The sequence below is a fragment of the Aythya marila genome (assembly GCF_965140915.1).
Source record: "Aythya marila genome assembly, chromosome: 1".
Lineage (NCBI taxonomy): Eukaryota > Metazoa > Chordata > Aves > Anseriformes > Anatidae > Aythya > Aythya marila.
The window spans coordinates 170,366,771-170,385,597 of record NC_139042.1 but is presented as its reverse complement, the minus strand read 5'-3'; positions in this window follow the sequence as shown (position 1 = coordinate 170,385,597).

The following is an 18,827-nucleotide window of genomic DNA, read 5'->3' as shown; positions in this document are numbered from 1 at the left end:
AAGCATAGTATCTGAGAAGAGCATCAGAAGCAGCTTTGGATAAATCCGTTCTTACAGCTTGTTGATGGTGTGGCTGAAGAAGTCTACTGTGTGAAGTCTGTCTTCATTACTCATTGGCCATCAATGCCCTTCATTTAAAAAAAAAACAAAACAAAACAAAACAAAACAAAAAAAAAAAACAAAAAAACAAAAAAACAAAACAACAACAACAACAACAAAAAAAAAAAAACCTCCAAATGTTTCCACTTGGCTGTATTACTAAATATGCTATCGTGTTGGTAAATGCAGCACAGTGCTGAAGGTTATCTGTGCTCAAAAGCAGGATGCTGCATTGTGCATAAGGTATTATTACTGTAGTCCCATATTACCAATTTGACAGTTTTATGAATAAAATGTTAGTGATTGCAGAAACTACCATTTCTCCAGAGGGAAGCCTGATGCCCCAAGACTACTATCTTACATTGATTAGATCATAAAAAAAGCTATAATTTTGCCTCTTTTTCAGGAAGAGCTTTAAATATCAAGCCCTGAAACCTTTTAATGAAAGAAAAGTTCTTTTAGATAACTATAGTATTTAATCCTGTAGCTATATTTTTTAATGTTTCTCTGGCAATTTTAGAATTGTAATAAGTATACTGGGTACAATCCCACTCAATGGGATAATTCACAAATAATGTTAATATACTTGGAACAACTAGAGTTTCTTCATGATAATTTCAGTGTTGACCTCATGTGATGAGTACATTCTCTATGCCCCCTAACAAAGTTTTCAGAATGCACTGTGAATATAGTGAAGTACCTAAGAGTATTAACATGATACATAGCTATAGGATTAAAATACATGCTTGTTAATAAGTCTTCATTCAGATATTTTCTGTCCTTTCAAGTGGCTCTCCAATTCAACACACTAAATATGTGTGTATCTACCTGAGAATAGGTGAGCTTTCCTGTTTTTTCAGTCTTTCAACATTTTGATTTTTTGAGATACAGTTCTTCCTAGATACAAGTTTTGTACTTGTGGTAATTGTTTCAGTTATCTGAAGAAATGACTAATCTTGAATATTTTTTCCATTCCTAAGCATTAAATAAAACCACGGAGCAATATTTATATATATATATATATATATATACACTGATGAGAATTTTTATATAAAAATTCCCTGATTGCTATGAAACTATCAGTCTTTTTGTAAAGAAATCAAGCATAAATCTAAAACATAATTTATCTATGGTATTTCAATTCCATCATAATATTAGTACTTTGGACCTTCTGGTTTTGTATCTGGCTTAAACAGAAACCCCTTAATTTATTTTGGATCAACAAATGGCAAAATGTGTTAGAGTGGGTCCCTGCTCTCCCAGTGTTGATTCTCTACTGGTGAATCTGCCTTTGTCTTAAAAATGGAGTGTTAAGTATTTCATCTCAAAGGGCTAAGCTATAGCTGAGATTAACCTCTCCATCCTTTCTCTGTGTTTATTGTAGCAGTTTACAGTATGGCTGCTAAGAAAAAAAAAAAAAGGTTGATAATACAGTTTATTGCCTGTCCAGCTACTTCATCGTGTTGCGTGTTGGCTGGCTCTATGGGCACGGGTGAAAATTAGCTGAGTTTCAGGAGCAACTCCAACTACTTATTTTCTTCCAGGAGATGGCGCCGAAACCTCATTAACAACTGCCAAACAAACGGGGGAGAAAGTACAGCAAAAGTTCTTCACAAATAAGAAACATCAGTTTTTTGACGAATGGGTTTGAAACGGATCTAGTCATTTTATTTTCTTGCCAAAGTATGGAAACTTTCTGTTATAAATGGCTCCCTTTGAAGACTCTTTTAAAACTTTTTTGAGTCATTTACAAGCTTCACTTGTGTACTGTAGAGTTTGGGCAGGTCTGTGCAGGTGGGTGAAGGGCCTGGTGATGCCAGTCTGTCAGTGAGGTGCTGAGTGGTGGCACGGCCTGGTGGCCTTGGCACTGCTGCAAGGCGCAAAGGGGACCACTGTGTCCCATCAGCTGCATTCCCCGCCTGATAAAGCAGATTTCATGACAAAATGCTGTATTTTCCCTCTACCTTGCTCATGATTTCCCTTCTCCCACACTTTCAGTACGCAGCTGTAATGGGGATGGTGGCTCTTAACATGAGAGGCCTGCCAAAACTAGGTGTCGGGTTTTGGGGACCAGGCTGGTATGTCAGTAGGGTTTGTCATTTTCAGAGTTATATTCATTTCTTTCCTAAAACTGCTAACATTTGGTAATAATACACTGGTTTGCTTTTCATGTCTGGAGTTATTTTTGTTGGTGGTTTTTGTTTGCTTGTTTTTTAAGAGGGTAAAGAAAGGAAGCAGGTAACATGCCCTTTTAGTTAGTTTCTATTGTAAGTTAACATGACTACCACGATTTTTTAATTTTTATTTTTAATGGTCTAGCCAACAAAATCTCATCACACATTGTTTTACAATTTGGCTATCAAACACACAAGAACCCCAACAACCCCCCAGCCTTAATATTTGGTTATGCCACAGAACTGGGGCTTCCCTTCTGGAATGGCATTGACCCAGAGGAATACTACACAGCAAAATGCACCCAGTTCGAAGGAGCCACAATCTGCAACGTAACTGTACGAACAGCTGGAGAAGACACTTGCCTAGCAGTTGTCACTCAACAGCATGTGTAAGCTAACAGCAGCTTCAGGAGCTCACAAGCCTGTTGAGATTGTTTTGGTAGGGCTGAGGAAAGGCAAGGCATGCTGGAACATATGTATTTAATTAGAAACTGAAAGGAAAAGTAGTATTTGTAATTGTAGTTTAGAAATGTATACAAATACAGTCTTAGATTGTCCTCCTGCCTGGATTTGCTAGTGCTCAGTTTGTTTAAGCTGCTATTAAAACTTGGTGTTTTTGCTGGAACCTGGTTTCAATTACAAGTTTTGCCTCACAGAAACAAGCTGGACTTAAGGCTCCAAAATTACAACAAAGTTGGATGGAGGCAATTGTTCATACCAAAGTATGAACAGCTTGTCAAGGCTGGCTTCTATGGTGCTGAATAAAATGACAGCTGAAATGTTGTTGAAACCATACTGGTTAACAACAGCTCAGTTTGACAACACTATATATATATTTTTTTAATTCATAAAATAACTCTCTCAATATTGTCCCTTTGTCAGAACATGAAAAAGGCAAAGGGCACCAGCGCTACTCCCTGATGCACCTGAACTGGAAAAGACTAACTGGAATATTCTGAGGAATTTCAAAAACGGGAAAATTTTTTATATATATATATATATATATATATACACACATATATACACATATATATGTATATATATACACATATATACACATATATACATACATACATACATATATATATACACACACACACACATATACATACGTTATATATATATATATATGTATGTATGTATGTATATATAATATATGCAGTAGTTAACTGGTCTGTTCTTACCATGGACCAGTTCTGTATTTGTGGTTTAACCTGGCAGGCAGCTAACCACCCACTTTGCTCACTCCCCACCACCCCACAGTGGAATGGGGGAGAGAATTGGAAAAAAGGTAAACACTCATGGGTTGAGATAAAGACAGTTTAACAGGGCAGAAAAGGAGGGAAGTTAATAATTATAATGATGACAAAAATGTACAAAGCAAGCAATGCACAATGCAATTGCTCATCACCTGGTGACTGATGCCTCACCCATCCCTGGCCAACCCTCCCGGTTTTATTGTTCAGCATGTCGTCATACAGCGTGGGATATCCCTGTGGCCAGCCTGGGCCAGCTGTCCTGGGTCTGTCCCCTCCCAGCTCCTGGTGCACCCCCGGCCCCCTCCCTGGCAGGGCGGTGTGAGAAGCTGAAAAGTCCTTGGCTCTGTGCAAGCCTTGCTCTGCAACAAGTACAGCATCAGTATGTTAGCATCCTAAATCCAAAACACAGCACTATGCCAGCTACTAGGAAGAAAATTAACTCTAACCCAGATGAAACCAGGGCAATTTAATAGCATATGTGTGATGTTTCTAGAAGCAAAGTATATGGAGCTACAGGGAATATCATAAAAATGGCTTGCTTGAAGCCTCTTGGCTGCTACAAACTGCACCTTTAGCTATAGGAACAGGTATTGAGGAGCGTTTTCAGGCTTCATATGTATCCTCTTATCCCGGTGGTCTTATGTGACATAGCAAATATCAGAATACACATAAATTGTTCATTTAAAAATTGTGTCTATCTGGCAATGGAAAAAAAAAAAAAAAAAAAGAGCACAAAACCAACTCTCCTTACATTCATGTAACATTAAAAGTAAATGGGAAGGAAATCCATTTGAAGTTTTAATTCTTTCCTAATAACTACCATTCATTTTGAAACTGTTCCCACTGGTAACCAGTGGCAACAATTGAATGCAGTTCAACTAGGAAATGAATGGAACAAACATAACCCCTGGTTTGATGACATGTTTACAGGCTCTCCACTCCTCTCACTTGGGAACATCAGAATTGTTATAATGGATCAGAAAAACAGGCTATTTTGTGGTTATCCTCTCTGACAAGGCCTGCATCACAGCCTTTAGAAAGAAGTTTGCTTCTGTAATAGCAAAGAGGCTATGTTACATTGCTGTGGCCAAAACGGGCCTTTATTTGCAGTTTTTACAGTTCTACTGCCTGAATCGAGGTTTCCTGGGTGTAAGTGAGGGCTCAGCATGAACTTCCAGGGGCTGTTCCTTGCTAATACGTATTCTAGGGAGCATCTGACTCAGTCAGTCCTGATTTATCCAGTACATAATTCTATTAATTTTTCTAGGTAGGACAAAAAAATCTTTCTTTTAAATTTCAATTTATATTGACAAGCTTTAATCAACGTATCTATTTTGATTTAACTTTGGTGTGACTTTAAACAGATTATGTCCCAGTGTGGCCACAGAGGCTATCAATACACACGTTGTGTACTAATGGGTAACAAACGGGCCCTGCTCCTTCTGTGAACTGTGTCGGTTATTTCTGAGAATCATATTTCCATATTATCTCCCACTTTATAAATCAGTTGTTTGCTTTAATCTCGTGACAGTTATAGGAACTGCACCAGCTAGAGACTAAAATCTGGTTCCCCTTGCTGTCTCTGCAGAGGTTATCTGGCTCAGCTATTGCAGCCTGGGCCACTCAGTCATCTGTGCAGTGCCGACTCGACAATAAAGATTATCTTGAACTAGGGGGTGAGTTACTGGTGGGAGAGAGGCAGCCAGAGGAGAAACGCTGAGGTTGTCTGAGGTTGCTGTGGAGCCACGGATAGCAGCTTTTGGGGTTTTAATAAGTTCATGTGTGTGGCTGTGGGGAACTGTGAGATGGGGTGCTCCTGGACATATCCACGTATCACCAGCAAAGGAGCTACTTCACACTGGTGATACTACGTCCTTTGGCAATGGGACATCAAGAATAATTCTCTGTGGAGCCCCCAGCAAGGATCATGCAAGGCACAGTGGAGAATCAAGTCCTTAGAGTGTTTCCTAACATGTCCCTAAATCTGCACCGACAGCTGCACTGCACACCCACAGCATGAGTGTGCGGCGTTGGAGGGCTGCATAAGGGTGGTAATGAAAACTGTGCGTGTATGCTCCAATCCAGAAATGCTAATTATTAAGATGAAAAGCTCACTTTTAAAAATTTATTTTTATATTCTCCCTCTTCTTCCTTTTGCCTTTTTCTTTCTGTTGTGCTAGTTGTTTGAAACAAAGCAAGGCTTGTGGAAAGAGGAGGACAATGAGGGTCCCAATGCAGGGACAGCTCGAGCACGTTGCCCAGGGCTGTGTTCTGCTGAGTTTGCAGAATAACTCTCCAATGGGGGGACCACACAATCACTCTGAGCAACCTCTTCCAGTGCCTGACTACTCACTCTCACAATATTTTTTTTTCTTTTGCTCTAAATTATTTCCATTTGTACAAGTTGCCCCTTCTCCTGTCACTGAGCACCACTGTGAAAAGGCTGGCTTTGTCTTCTTTTCTCCCTCCATCAGGTATTTATATATTTAGATGAGATCCCGCTGAGATGTCTCATCTCCAGGCTGAACAGCCCCAGCTCTCTCACCTGCACCCTGTGTACATCAGGTGCTCTAAGCTCGTAATCATTTTGGTGGCCTTTTGGCTCTCTCTGGTATGTTTATGCCTCTCTTTTACCAGGCTCTCCAGGTGCATTTCCCCCACGCTGAGCAGAGGGGAAGGCTCGCCTGCCCTGACCTGCTGGCAGCAGTCTCTCTGATACAGCCTGGGAGGCGCTGGTATTCTCTGCCACAAGAGCATTTTGCTGGCTCGTGGTCAATTTGGCATCCAGCAGGACCCCCAGCTCCTTTCCAAGCTTTACTTTGTGGGTCTGGAAGTGAAAATTGACTGCCCTGTCCAGAATTAAATTCATGTGCAAGTAAGGGTAAAACTGAAAAAATCACTTTCCACACAAAAATCAGAGAACTATTTGTTCTTAAATGTAATGGAAATATTGATTAGCAAAGCTGCTACTGCAATTTCCTTCGTAGGTTTCTCCCTGTGTTATTGCAAAATCACTTCAGAGCGCTATTGTTTTATAACCCGGACAGCTGGCTGATAGGAATTTATCAAATTGCACATTAAGTAAATTAAGAATGCTGGGCCCAGCCTCTTATTCAGACGTCGCTCACAAGAGGTACTGCCACATCTGCTTAGTCGGGAACCTGCCGATGGTTTAATGACAGCCTTTGAAGAAAGAGAAGGGCTGGATTTTAGTACTTTATGAACAAAAACATTTGGAGATAAAATATTATTTTAAATCGTTAACTGACATGGTAATGGCTGCCAGGGAAACCTTGAGAATGACAAGCAGCCCCTACCTACTCATGCCAAAGAAAGCGAGGAGAGCAAGGTGGAGGTGTTACTGGAAGAAAGGTCAGTTGTTCCACAGCGTCGCCTGTGGCTGAGATACACTTGTCATGAAGTAATTTATCGTGTTTAATTACATGATTTTTTTCCCCCCCTCCTTTTTTTTTTTTTTTCCTAAATGGAGACATATTTTGTTGCCTCTCACATGGAAAGTGATTAATTGTACAAATTAAATGAAAATATATCCCATGTTTAATTGCACAAAGGCTCTTGCAGTGCTAAAAGAGATGTGATGTTTTTCTCACTCAGTGCCTCTTCTGGAAAACTAAAAATCCAGAATAATCTTTGAGTTCTCTTTTGTGAGAAGGAGGGAAAATGAAACCAAACTCTTTATTATTTTCTGTGGCTTCACGTATTTTCATGCATTGCAATAAAGCTTAGCATTCCCGTAGCATGTCACATTTCTATTAGCGTCCCCAGAAACAAGTTACAGCCAGTAGAGAGACCACCTCCTTCATCCTGTAGAGCTTGAGTCTGGTTTTGTTGATTCAAACCAAGATTTTACATTTTAGTGGCCTAAACAGCAGACTGTACATTACTCTGAGGTGAGTCTCCCTCAAGATGCCTTACTACAGCTGTTCTACTCTGTCTAACTTCTCTTGTTTAGGTACTAAATATTGGACAGAGAGAAGCTGGGACTTGAACCTTCTTCTCTGAATGCCCCAACAGAAGGGGTGATCTCTCTCCTGTCCTGTGCATATTAATTGCTCCTGAAAAGTAGATGAGTTAAAAACGGAGGGAAAAATGAACACCGACTGTGTGTGAGAAGCTCCATTTTGGGGTGGGGGTACGTGCCAGCCTTCCCATGGGAAGCTGTGACCTCTGGTGTGCAGTGTATAGCCAGCTGGCTTGAAACCAGGCTTATTTCCTTCAAAAGGAGGAACACAGGCTGACTCTAGAGGAAAAGGGATTTCAAAACCAATGAACTAACACAACTCAATAGCCTCTTACCCTGCGCTCTTGCTTGGCCCACAGCCCGTCTCTGAGAAGAGCCACAAGCCTCGGAGGGAAACGTCCATCTCCAGGCAGCCAGTGTGCCTCTCCCTGCTGAATTTGAATACAGTGTTGTGTTGCAGCTCCCTCTCATTTTTCCTCCCCTGCTGTAATGCTCAGAGACGTTGCTGCGTGGTGCTGCCATGTGTCAGTGCCCGTGGGGCAGTACCAAGCGTGCCTCCCTGAGGATGCTGGCAGCAACGAGCCAGGCTCCTGGAGCAGAAAGGAGGGGAGGGCTTTGTCAGCGACCCCCATAGCCAGTCCTCCTTCCCTACACAACAGACCCTCATCAGATATATTTTAAATAGTATTTGTATGCAGGCTAATGTGAATACTCCATGCGCAGTGCAGTAGTCACTGTTTCTTTTTTTTTTTTTTGCAGAGACACACCGGTGCATCATTTCCAGCACTGTTTGTGTCTGTGTTTGGCCAGAAGGATGTTCCCTCCACCCTGGGCTAGCCTTGGGGACTCCATCGTGTTTTATCTGAAATAAAACCCCACTTTCTCCATACCAGCCAGCCACAGAGGCCACGCTGGCATTGCACAGTGTTGCCTGCACATGGGACTGACAATAGTTAGATAAAGACAAGTACAAGCAGGTCCAAATCTTCACTGTTCAGCTTTTTAAGATTGATCAAAGCATTTCAATTGTAATGACCTTACACCTTGTGATCCCCTCTGTAAAATTGGACAAGTTCTTACAACATTCACTTTTCTAGATACCTTGCTTCTAAATTTTCATTTGCACAAAATTTAGTCATGTTCCCCTAGCTGAGTTTAAGCCTATTATGATTGCTTCTACGCTGTGAATGGGATAAGTGATTTATTACCGTGCACCGCTTCCCTAATCCTTCATAATGGAGCAATCAATTTGAGATGTGCGTTTTGCAGAAAGAATGAAAATAGTGTGAAAATAGAGAATATGGCTTTTATCTCTGCTGAAAAATGGTGACAAACATGCCTGCAGTGGGACCTGGAACGAGCCCCTGTATCTGATCAGATGCTGGACAATTAACAGCTTTCTGAGGTTTTGCATGAAGTCGGAAGCTATTGGCAATGCTTGTTCAAGTGTAGACAAAGCCAGAAGGATCCTGCATTGCAGCAGGCATAACAGGACAGCTGAATATGCTTGAAGTTTTCTATTGTGGGCATAAATAGCAGCAACAAAACTCAAGCAATAGTCCACACTGAAATCTAAGCTTTCAGAGCAGCTGCGTCAAAATTTCTCCTGGATGTTTTGTTCTGAGATTTTCATCAATAGCACTGGTACATTACGTACAAGAGAATAGAACTGACTCTATTGTGAATGAAGAAAAACTCATTCAGGTATATTACAGTATTTATGGATAATTGTAGCATGCCTCATATGAAAGTGGTTTTTTTATTTTTTTAATTTTTTTATTTTTTCAAAAGTGCAGATTTCTTGTTTTGTGAAAATTCGTTGATTGATTTCCATTAATCTTAGAGTAAAGCAACATTGCAACAAACCCAAGTAGAGATTTGTCAGCTTATAGAATAAAAGTAACATTTGATTCAGAAAATGTGAATAGGAAAGACTTTAAGTTGATAAACCAACATCTCCTTTTTTGCTCAATGCAGATGACAAGTGAGATGAAAAATTCCTCTGTCTCTTTTAAAAAAATAACTGGGATGTTTTGGCTGGAATGAAAATACTGAAAAAAAATATTAATTAAATCAGTCCTTGTAGTTTTGCTGATCAAATGAAATACTGTAAATATTTATAACATATTTGTGTCTCACCTGTTCAAGAGGGAAGAACATGGCTATGGGCTCCTTCTACCTGCTCAAGGACAGTCTGATGAAAGATAGCAAATGCAGGATGAAGGCCTTCAAAGGTGAGAGGTGTCTGAGTCATTCATCAGTGGGAAAAGGATCAAGCTCTCCAAAGAGCACTTGCCATTAATCCCAAACTCCCCATCAAGCCTGACTTTCAGAGATAGAAAGTAGAAAATAATAGGATGAACCCTGTGACACTGTGATCCGTAATCATCTCCTCGAACACCAATGGGTTAAAACATGCTCTTTAGTTATATCTTTATGTCTATTTCACCTACCGAGTTTCTCCTTATAATTTTGCTCATCAAAGTGCAAGTATTTTGAATCCAGGACACCAGCTAATTAAAGGGAGTGCAGTGTATAGATTGAGTGAGGAAAAAAAAAAGCCTGTGCATCATTCTTGTCATTAAAAGGAGCAATTCTTGTGGAGAGCAGTGCAGAATGGGTGCACCTTATGAAATGGCAGCGAACTTGAGTGTGAAGCTGGAATTTCACCTCTGCCTGTTTGCAACTCACCGGTGCCTCTGTGAATGCACAGTATTTTGCTCACTGATTTTTATTTTTTTTTTATCCTGTAACATTTTTTTTCCCTGGTTCTTCAAGTATCTGGACTTCTCGATGTGTTTGGTGGGACCGTCGGGAAGCACTGGGCATTTTCTAACAGCTCCCTGGCTCATTAGGGATACTCACCAGGGCAAATTAGCAAATGCTAATGCTGTGCACTTTCAGGTCCTCAGGCACTGAGCATACTTGGGAGTGTTTCCGGAACAGCTGGCACCTGCCTCTGCCATGGCAGCCAGCAGAGCCAAGCCGGAGCATCACCTTCAGCTTCTCCTGGCCCCGTCACATCACCTTCAGCTTCTCCTGGCCTCGGAGCACTGGCAGTAAGCAGTGCATCAGCATCGCGGACAGCCTGGGACTCCACTCTGCCATTGAGCTCTGCTTCGTTCCCCGTGGGCAAAAGCAGAGTTGGAGAAGCCAGGCATCTGCCTCCTCAGGCTGGCGATCGCTGCCCTACTCTCAGCATTTACCTGCCCCTGAGAAGGGACATTTATAAAAGCAGCAACTCTTTTATAAGAGCAGCAACTCTGGCATTGCTCTTACAACTCACGTATGGAGATCAGGAACTCTGATCACTCTGTTAGGGGGTGTCCAGGCTAACTGAAAGCACAGAAGTCTGCTCATTCATGGCCACTTGCCTTTGGCTCTGCCCCTGGCATTAAAAGGTCAAATCATTTTTCAGTTTTCCCTGAAAATGGGAACCCTCTTTTGGTTTTGACACACGCATTTTCCTTGAGTGACTGCCTGAAATGCGTCTCCCTTCTAAACAGCATTCAGTCATTAGCAGTTCGTATTCTAAAATGCTATTTATTATGAGTGGAAATATGCAAAATTTCCTTAAGAGCTGACTTGCAAATGTTAATACAGGAATAAATGAAGAGTTGATGAATAAGTCCTTCAGAAGCAAGCTGCTTTAGAAACACTCCATAAATTCTCCCCATTACCACATTTAAAAAAACATTTAAAATAATTGTTGGAAGTCACTGAGTGCTGATAACTCTGCTTTATGAATGTGGACTAATGGAGTAACGTGATAATTATTTAGCTGCTGTTGCATTTTAATTCAATCACGCCACGGCTGTTACAGTACAGTGCAGCTTTTGCCTTTTAATTTTCTATAGGCAAATAAAATCTGCTCGGTGATTTCAGGTAATAGCCATCGCAGAGTGGGGAGAGAGGCAGAAACAATGCTAAAGGCTGTAGGTATTTGTGTGCCACTGAAACACAACTGCTGTGCACTTAGCAGAGTGACTTTCATGTCCCATTGCATTGAAAGAGACCGACCAGGGCATGACTGCCACCAGAAACGGTGGCATCCCAGAATGGCATCACCGTTCTGCGATGCCACCAGGCAGAGTCACGATGCCCGCAGCAGGGTGAGCAGGACTCTCCATGGCAGTTCCAGCACCGGTGTGCTCAGAGACATGTAAACGTGTTAACCTGATTGCCACTCAAATAATTCCCTCGTTTCCATTGACAGAGCTGATACAAGGCCAAGATACAGACAGACAGCAGAGATGCTACGTGATTATCAGTAGGTAACAGTTACATAGTTTTGTATGATACTCAGGATGGTGTTGAGAAAGCCTTTGCCAAGACATTTCAGTGCTACGTGCTATGTGTCGTAGTCTATGCTCCTCTGTCTACACATTCTTTGCACTCTTTGGCTATCAAAAATTGTTTAACATGCTGAAATAATTCTGTTAACGTATATGATCTCTGGAGCAATAATGAGAGGTATTAAAATGTCATTAAAATGTCAAAACCACAGGAGTCAGACGTGGTCTTCTCTGAAGAGAGACCTGTAGCGTCTTATCCCAAGTAACAATATAAAATTAGAAGTAACTAAAGAGCCATTACGAGTTCCTGAAGCCTGAAGAAAGAAAGACAGAAGGACTAACTTAAAACAACTCAGCTTGTAAATGGACTGGATGCACAGCCAAGTCTAGACCATTGGACCTCAGATGACTGAATACACTTTATAAGATCACTCTATTAGATCAGTCATTACATTTAAAAGAACAGCTGTAAAGACCACTATAATTCAATGAAATCACTGCGATGCTTGGCTAGCTCTAAATAACTCTGTTTAAGAACTTTCACACCAGTGTAAAGCACAATTTTTCCACTTGCAGAGTTTTACATATTTCATGTCATACACTGCCACGGTCTCTGGTGTACCCCGTGGTTTTGTTTGCAACTGTGATAACAAACTGTGCTTGGAAATGGGGTCTTTGAAAGGCTGTAAATCTTTTTTTTTTTTTTTTTTTTTTTTTCTCCTTGTAGCTGCAATTCTTAAATATATATATTTTTAAAATCTGTTTTCCTTAAATGTTTTACAGCAATATAAATGTATTGAAAACCCCATGTCCTCCAATGACAAGCTGTTTAGCTAACTGTGCATTTACCTGTTTTATGAATCATTATCAATTGGAATTTTAAGAGCACTTTGATGTAACAGCTAGCTTTTTGCTATTGTACCAAACCATGTTGATTTTGCAAACAAGTCAATATTTTGTAGCTTTAAGTGGAAAAAAAAAAATAAAATGAAAAAGGTGAATTTTCAAAGTAAGACGGGTAATGTTTGAAAAATTGAGAAATTAGGTGTCAGGACAAAGAACAACACCTTCTAATGGAGTACTTATGTTGCTGTAATGTTTTGCTGCTGTACATGAACCCAGCTGAAGTGCCTTGGCAAAGGCTTTCTCAACACTGCCCTGAGTGCCACATTAAACTACTACCTACTGACAATTTTATGGCTATTTCACTTGTGCAGTGGCCTGACCTCACCAGTGCTGTGACACCCACTGAGGAGCACCCCCTGGGGCCACGTACAGACAGCATGACTTGCTCTTGGCAATTTGAGGAGCCCCGTGGGTCTGTTCCCATCTCTTTCTGTGCTGGGGGGGTGCTGGCTTGGCTGAAGCACTTGGGACATTTCACAGGCACTAAGGGCTGGGGCTCCTCGCCTGTAGCGCCCGCATGAGCCTGGAGCTCACGTGTGGCTGCTCCGCTGCCAGCTGGCACTCTCCGAGATATTTTCCACCTGCCGCCAGGCCCAACTGGCACAAGAACCGGTCTCGGAGCATTCCTGGACACCGTTGTCCTTGCTTTGAAGTAATGATGCTTTTTACCATTGACTTCAACCAGCTGGGAGTGAAGCCCTGCTCTGATTTGCGTTTAATCAAGGGTATTTTTCTCCTTTCCTTTTTCAGCTTTGCTTTGCAGCTTGTTTTCCCTTTTTTTGTGGGTATTAAAAATATGCAATAAAAAGGATCTGTTAGTGTTCAGCACTCTAAAAATCAGGGGTCTGTTGTTCCCTGGAAGCAATTTCTGAACTTTCTCTGCCTGACAGTGCCAGTAGATTTTGCAGAGCCAATAATCACAAAATGTCAGCGTTGCTAAATGGGGACAATAAATTTTCAAACAGTTCCATAACATGACTTTACCAGACATTAAAAAGGTCAGGCATGAACTGTAAATAAATTCCCATCTTGCATCTATATGCCTCTTTAGTGAGAGAGTAAATTATTTTTGAGATAAGCAGTCAAGCAGTTATTCTGTTTTATAACAGCCCTATATTTTGCTAGTTAGGTAGCTGGGCTCTCCTGTAAAGATAAGGAGTCCCTGTTAAAGTATGAAAATTCCTCTGCTGTAGACAGGAGCATGAAGAAAATACAATTTGGAAACAATCCTGGATCAAATGTAGGTTTTATAGTTAGGCATCCGCTTTCTGGAACTCACTGCGACAACATGAGGAGGTAGCAAAAGACAGGAGTAAGCAAAGGGATGCAGAACAAACCCTTTCTCCCCTTTCTCACTGGTGCCATGGTGAAACTGGTTTTCAGTTGAACCCCCCACACCCTCTCAGCACATGCAGGGAACAGATCATTTAGGAGATCCCAGTGATGTCCAGAGACACCACATATTCAGTAGCTGTTTTGGAAACCAGTAGGATTTCTCCCATGCAGAAGTGATTTAAGCAGCTCTGCACTTTGTCCTCTCAGAGCAGGGAGAGCACACTCTGAACACGGCCTGCAGCTTGCCATGCAAAGCAGGGGTGGTACTGGCTTGTTTCCTGGACTCAGTGGAGAGCTGAGCCTCAGCCTGACTAAGGATGCATCCTGCAGCAGCTGCTGCTCAGCTTTGCTTGGTGGGAAACCCGTGAAGTTCTTATTCATACACAGACAAGATTCAGCTGGTGGCTCTCCCTGGCCTCTACCACTCCTGCATGAACCTCAACATACCTCAGTTTAGAGGATTTAGAGTTTAGAGGAGGAAAGAAAGGAAAAAAATAGTCATGGAAAGACTTGGAAAAGCAAGGAGAAGGGAGAAGACAGGAAAAGATGGGCTGGTTTAAAAATTGAAGGCCAGGATGGAGCAGCTTATGTAGACATTGGTAAAGGAACAACTTCTGTCCAGAGCAGCAGAGCTGTGTTTGCCTGCTATCCCTGCATCTGTGTGTGGCAGTGGAGCACCTGGAAAGGTTTGAGTTGGGGTCCTTGCTCTCCCTGCCCTTGGGGCTGCCATGGTAGCTGTGCCCCATGTGGAGTCAGTCTCTGGTGCTTACTACCACAATTGAATTCCTGTTGTCTTTTAGTCACTGGGGTCAGCCCGGCTGCCTGTTTTCACAGAGTTCACAGGAATTTGGTATCTTTGAGGCCTCTCCTCTTAGAGATAGCTGAAACAACTAATAGCTTCAAAAGATGCTGGAGTGCATGCAGGGGGAAAAGGCAGACTTGCAGCATGGTTGCTCAAGACCTGCGTCCTCAGGGAGCCGGGCTAAAAATAGAAAATAAAGCCATTTTGACAGAAAGCCCCCCAGCTTGCTCCCTAGATAACAATGCCAGGAAACACGTGAAGCTTTACATTGGGAAGGTTTGGAGGGAGCTGCAAGCAGGCTCTCAGCCACTACAGATCTGGAGAGCTGCAGGGATTTGCATAGGGCTGAGAGAGAAGCATCAGCTGGGGGTCTCCTGCGGGTTGCTGTCAGGGGGCTGATGTTCTCACAGGTAAAGCCCTGCAGCTCTGCAGGCACGCCGACCACCACTGCCCTCACCTGCAGGCAGGCTGTGGGCTGGGTGATGCTGCCTGCAGCGCAGCCAGCATCTTTGCTGTGCTGCACCAGGAGTGTGTGCAAGGGAGGGAGGGAGCTGGGATTACCAGCACACGTGGGAGGATGAGTTTGTCATTGCAAAGGCTTAGCTGGGATTGTGCAGGCTTCCGGGGTGACCTGCTCTCAGGGTCTTGTGCAGCAGCAAGGAGAAGCTGGAGAAGGGTAATTATTTTTCATGTATTACACAGTTTCTGTATGCCCCACAAGTGCTCCTGCTGAGGCTTCCTGAAGATGTGTGCTGCAGTTGTAACAAATCCAATTTTTCTGCATTCTTCCATACGCAGTAAAAAATATTATTTATAACATCCTAGCAGATAAAACCGTGACTTTCCATGGACATGCTGCAAATGTCCATTAAAACATACAGTGTTGATCCATTGACCCAGTTTCCATTGTGCAGAGCATTTTGTCACCCTGCAGCTTGACAAATGCTCCAAGGCTGGCTTCTCAAAAGGAAGAGTTCTGTCGAGATGAAAAACAATTGAGATGAAGGCTGAAAACTTAAGCGGCAGCTTGTCTTTGATGTAAATATATTAGCTCTGGTGGATTAGAAAGTTGAGATACAGGAAAGAAAAAAATCCCAAGCTGTTGTAGGAGCCAACTTTGCCCAGAAGCCTTGGATTGGGATGTAGGAGGGAGATCAGCAGGGTGCCAGCTGGTTTGTGCCTGGTTCAGCCAAATGAGCTGCTGCCACCAGGCCTGGGGAGCAGACCAAGCTCACCTGCCCACCGAGCCCTGCTGAGCCAGGCACTGCAGTGGGGAAGTCCATCAAAGGTGGATTTTGAACCACTGGTTTCACAGGCTGGCAATAATTTTGATTACTGACTCTTCTGGTCCCAGAAACCCAGGCCTTGCTGGAAACCCATCTTAGGAACATTATATGGGGCCCTATTAACTCAGCCCTTCTGCCAGGTGTGTCTGTACATGAGCACCAGCCCTGCTGTTCAGTGGGGGCTGAGCCTGGCTCGTGTCCTGCCCAAGTGCTGTAGCTGGAAAAATCACTGCACATAAAGAGTTTTCCCAAAGACAGCCGCCTCCCTTTATATGGGAGATTTATTTCTGGAAAATGTTTCAAAGTATGATTATATTGCAGCTGACATAAATTGCCCACACAGACTAACTGGACAGTTGGATGATCAATTAATGCTGGCTGCTTTCCATCCTATTGTTTCAGAGGTACCAGGTAATGGATGGCTCATATGCTCTATGCATTATATAAAAATTTTACTCTATATCTAGGAAAATATGTCTTGTCTGTGAAGCAGAGAATTACTGGTTGTGTGGCTCAGAGATGGCTCTAAACCATTTCAGTCAAGTGTAATAAATTAGGATACGGTGAAAGAGTTTATTTTCTTCACCATTGCTGTTATTTGATACAGCTACTGCAAAGCTCTGTGTGAAATCCTATTGCCCATACAAATATTGCAACATAAATTTTAGAGTAAGAAACAAAGAAATTATGTAAGATCAGAAACAATAGATGTACTGTTGTAGGAAGGCTGCATGGGATATTTACTTACTTCAGGCCAAAGAAAGAGAAGCTTCTTAGCTACTTTTGCTCAGATAACCATTTTTTTTTCATTTTATTTTATTTTTTTATATCTATTACTATCAAACAAATACTCTGAAGAGGGATCTTTTTCTAAATGAGAGGACTGAAAACACCGCCCAGATCCTGACCATATTTGAAGTCAATGTCGAAATTCTGCTGAGTTAAAGAACAGCATGATTTTTCCCCAGATGTTTCTGTTCTTTACAGAAGCATATGGCTACACTTCTGAAGGCAGTTGAATTCCTGTTGCTTAAGAGGTTGCCACCCATTGGGATGCTTAGTTTGCCTGAACTGTGGTTTTTTGGATGTATTTGATTATGTGACTGTAACAGGAGAGTCTTTTAGAGTAATAGCTTGTCAAGAAAAGTTGACTACCCTGAGTTTCTACTGTTCACTTTTCCTTTTATTAAATCCTTTCCTGTGTGAAAGCAGCAATTAAAAAAAGAAAAAAAAAAAAGAAAAAAAAAAAAGAAAAAGAAAAAAGAAAAAAAAAAAAGAAAAAAAAGCTTTACTTTTTAATTAATGGATCAAATTGTCCATGCTTCCCTCTCAGTCTTCTTCATTACAATACATAACCTTTATTTTTACAACCAGTGGATCAACAAGCCATGGCCATTTCTTATTCTAAAACACCTTAACCACTCCCAAAGCTACATTATTTCATCCCTCTGTGTACCAACACCATGTAATAGAGGGGGCTGTTATACTCATAAACGAATTGCATTATCCACGGGGGATGTTAAAAAGGTAATGAAAAGTTAATGCGGTATTTGCTTCTTTTTTATGTGCTCATTAAAATGATTTATAACTGCGATGTTTATCTAAAAACACAATTAGAATATTAGATTAAGTGTTTACTTTTGATGTGGTACGTGTAATTTTGTAGGAAGGCAGAACACAATTTCAGCCCAGCGCATAGGGAATTAAGAGAACAACTCGAGTTGTTTCTCAGTTAATTACTGTTTTAATTTGCTTCACCCCCTCTATGAAAATATGTCTCTTAATTAGAAGGGATAGGTGTGGTGCTGCACTGGTACAAAACCGAGTTGGTGTTGTTGCTGAAGGAAATAAAACCCAGCAAGTGCTTCGAGTGTGGGCTGGGGGTTAGAAACAGGGTCAAGGACCGCAGGGCTGTGCCCCGGGGGGCTGCTGGTGGCTGGTGTGTACTGTGCTGCTGGGTGTAGATGGGGCTGGAGGCAGGGAGGTGTTGGTCCCGTGGATGGCATGCCATATGGGATGGTAGTGGGTTAGCACCCAGCGGGCCTTATGAGGTGTCTTCAGATGTAGAATATCATCTGTTTTCCAAGCCAGGTGGTGTCTTTCCAGCTTTGGCACCCCAAGTGCCTGGTTCAGCAGGTTGGTGAATCCCAGGTGGGACTGGACAGTGGTGTGTGACGTAGTGGGCTGTGGATCCAAGGGGATGTCGTGGCACTACGGGGCTGTGAGACAATCCCTGCTGCAGGCAGGTGTGGGGTGAAAAGGCACCTTATAGACAACACCGGCCTCCTTCTCTTCACCCTTGGGGGCTGGCACAGGCCGGGGGCTGTGGGAAAACGGGGCCCTAAGCGAGCAGCATGGCTGGACCCTCATTTGGAGACCTGGCTTAAATTGCATCCCTGGCTTTGCAGCAGGAGGGGAATGGTGTGGGGGAAGGCGTCCTATAGGGGTGCCCCTTGCTTTGCGGTCCAAGCCTCATGAATCAGGAGCACCCTCGGTGGGTTTGTCCTTCGGAGATACCTGCCCAGGCGGCGATGCCCCCAGAGCTTGGGCTAGGGGTCCTGCACCTCTCCTGGCCTCCTGTGCTGCCAGCCCCTGACCCACCCGGAGCCCCCCGGGACCCCCGGGCTTCCCGCTGCGCCGGGCGACCCCTAGCGCCCGCTGCCAGCGCTGGAGGGAAAGCGAGCGATAA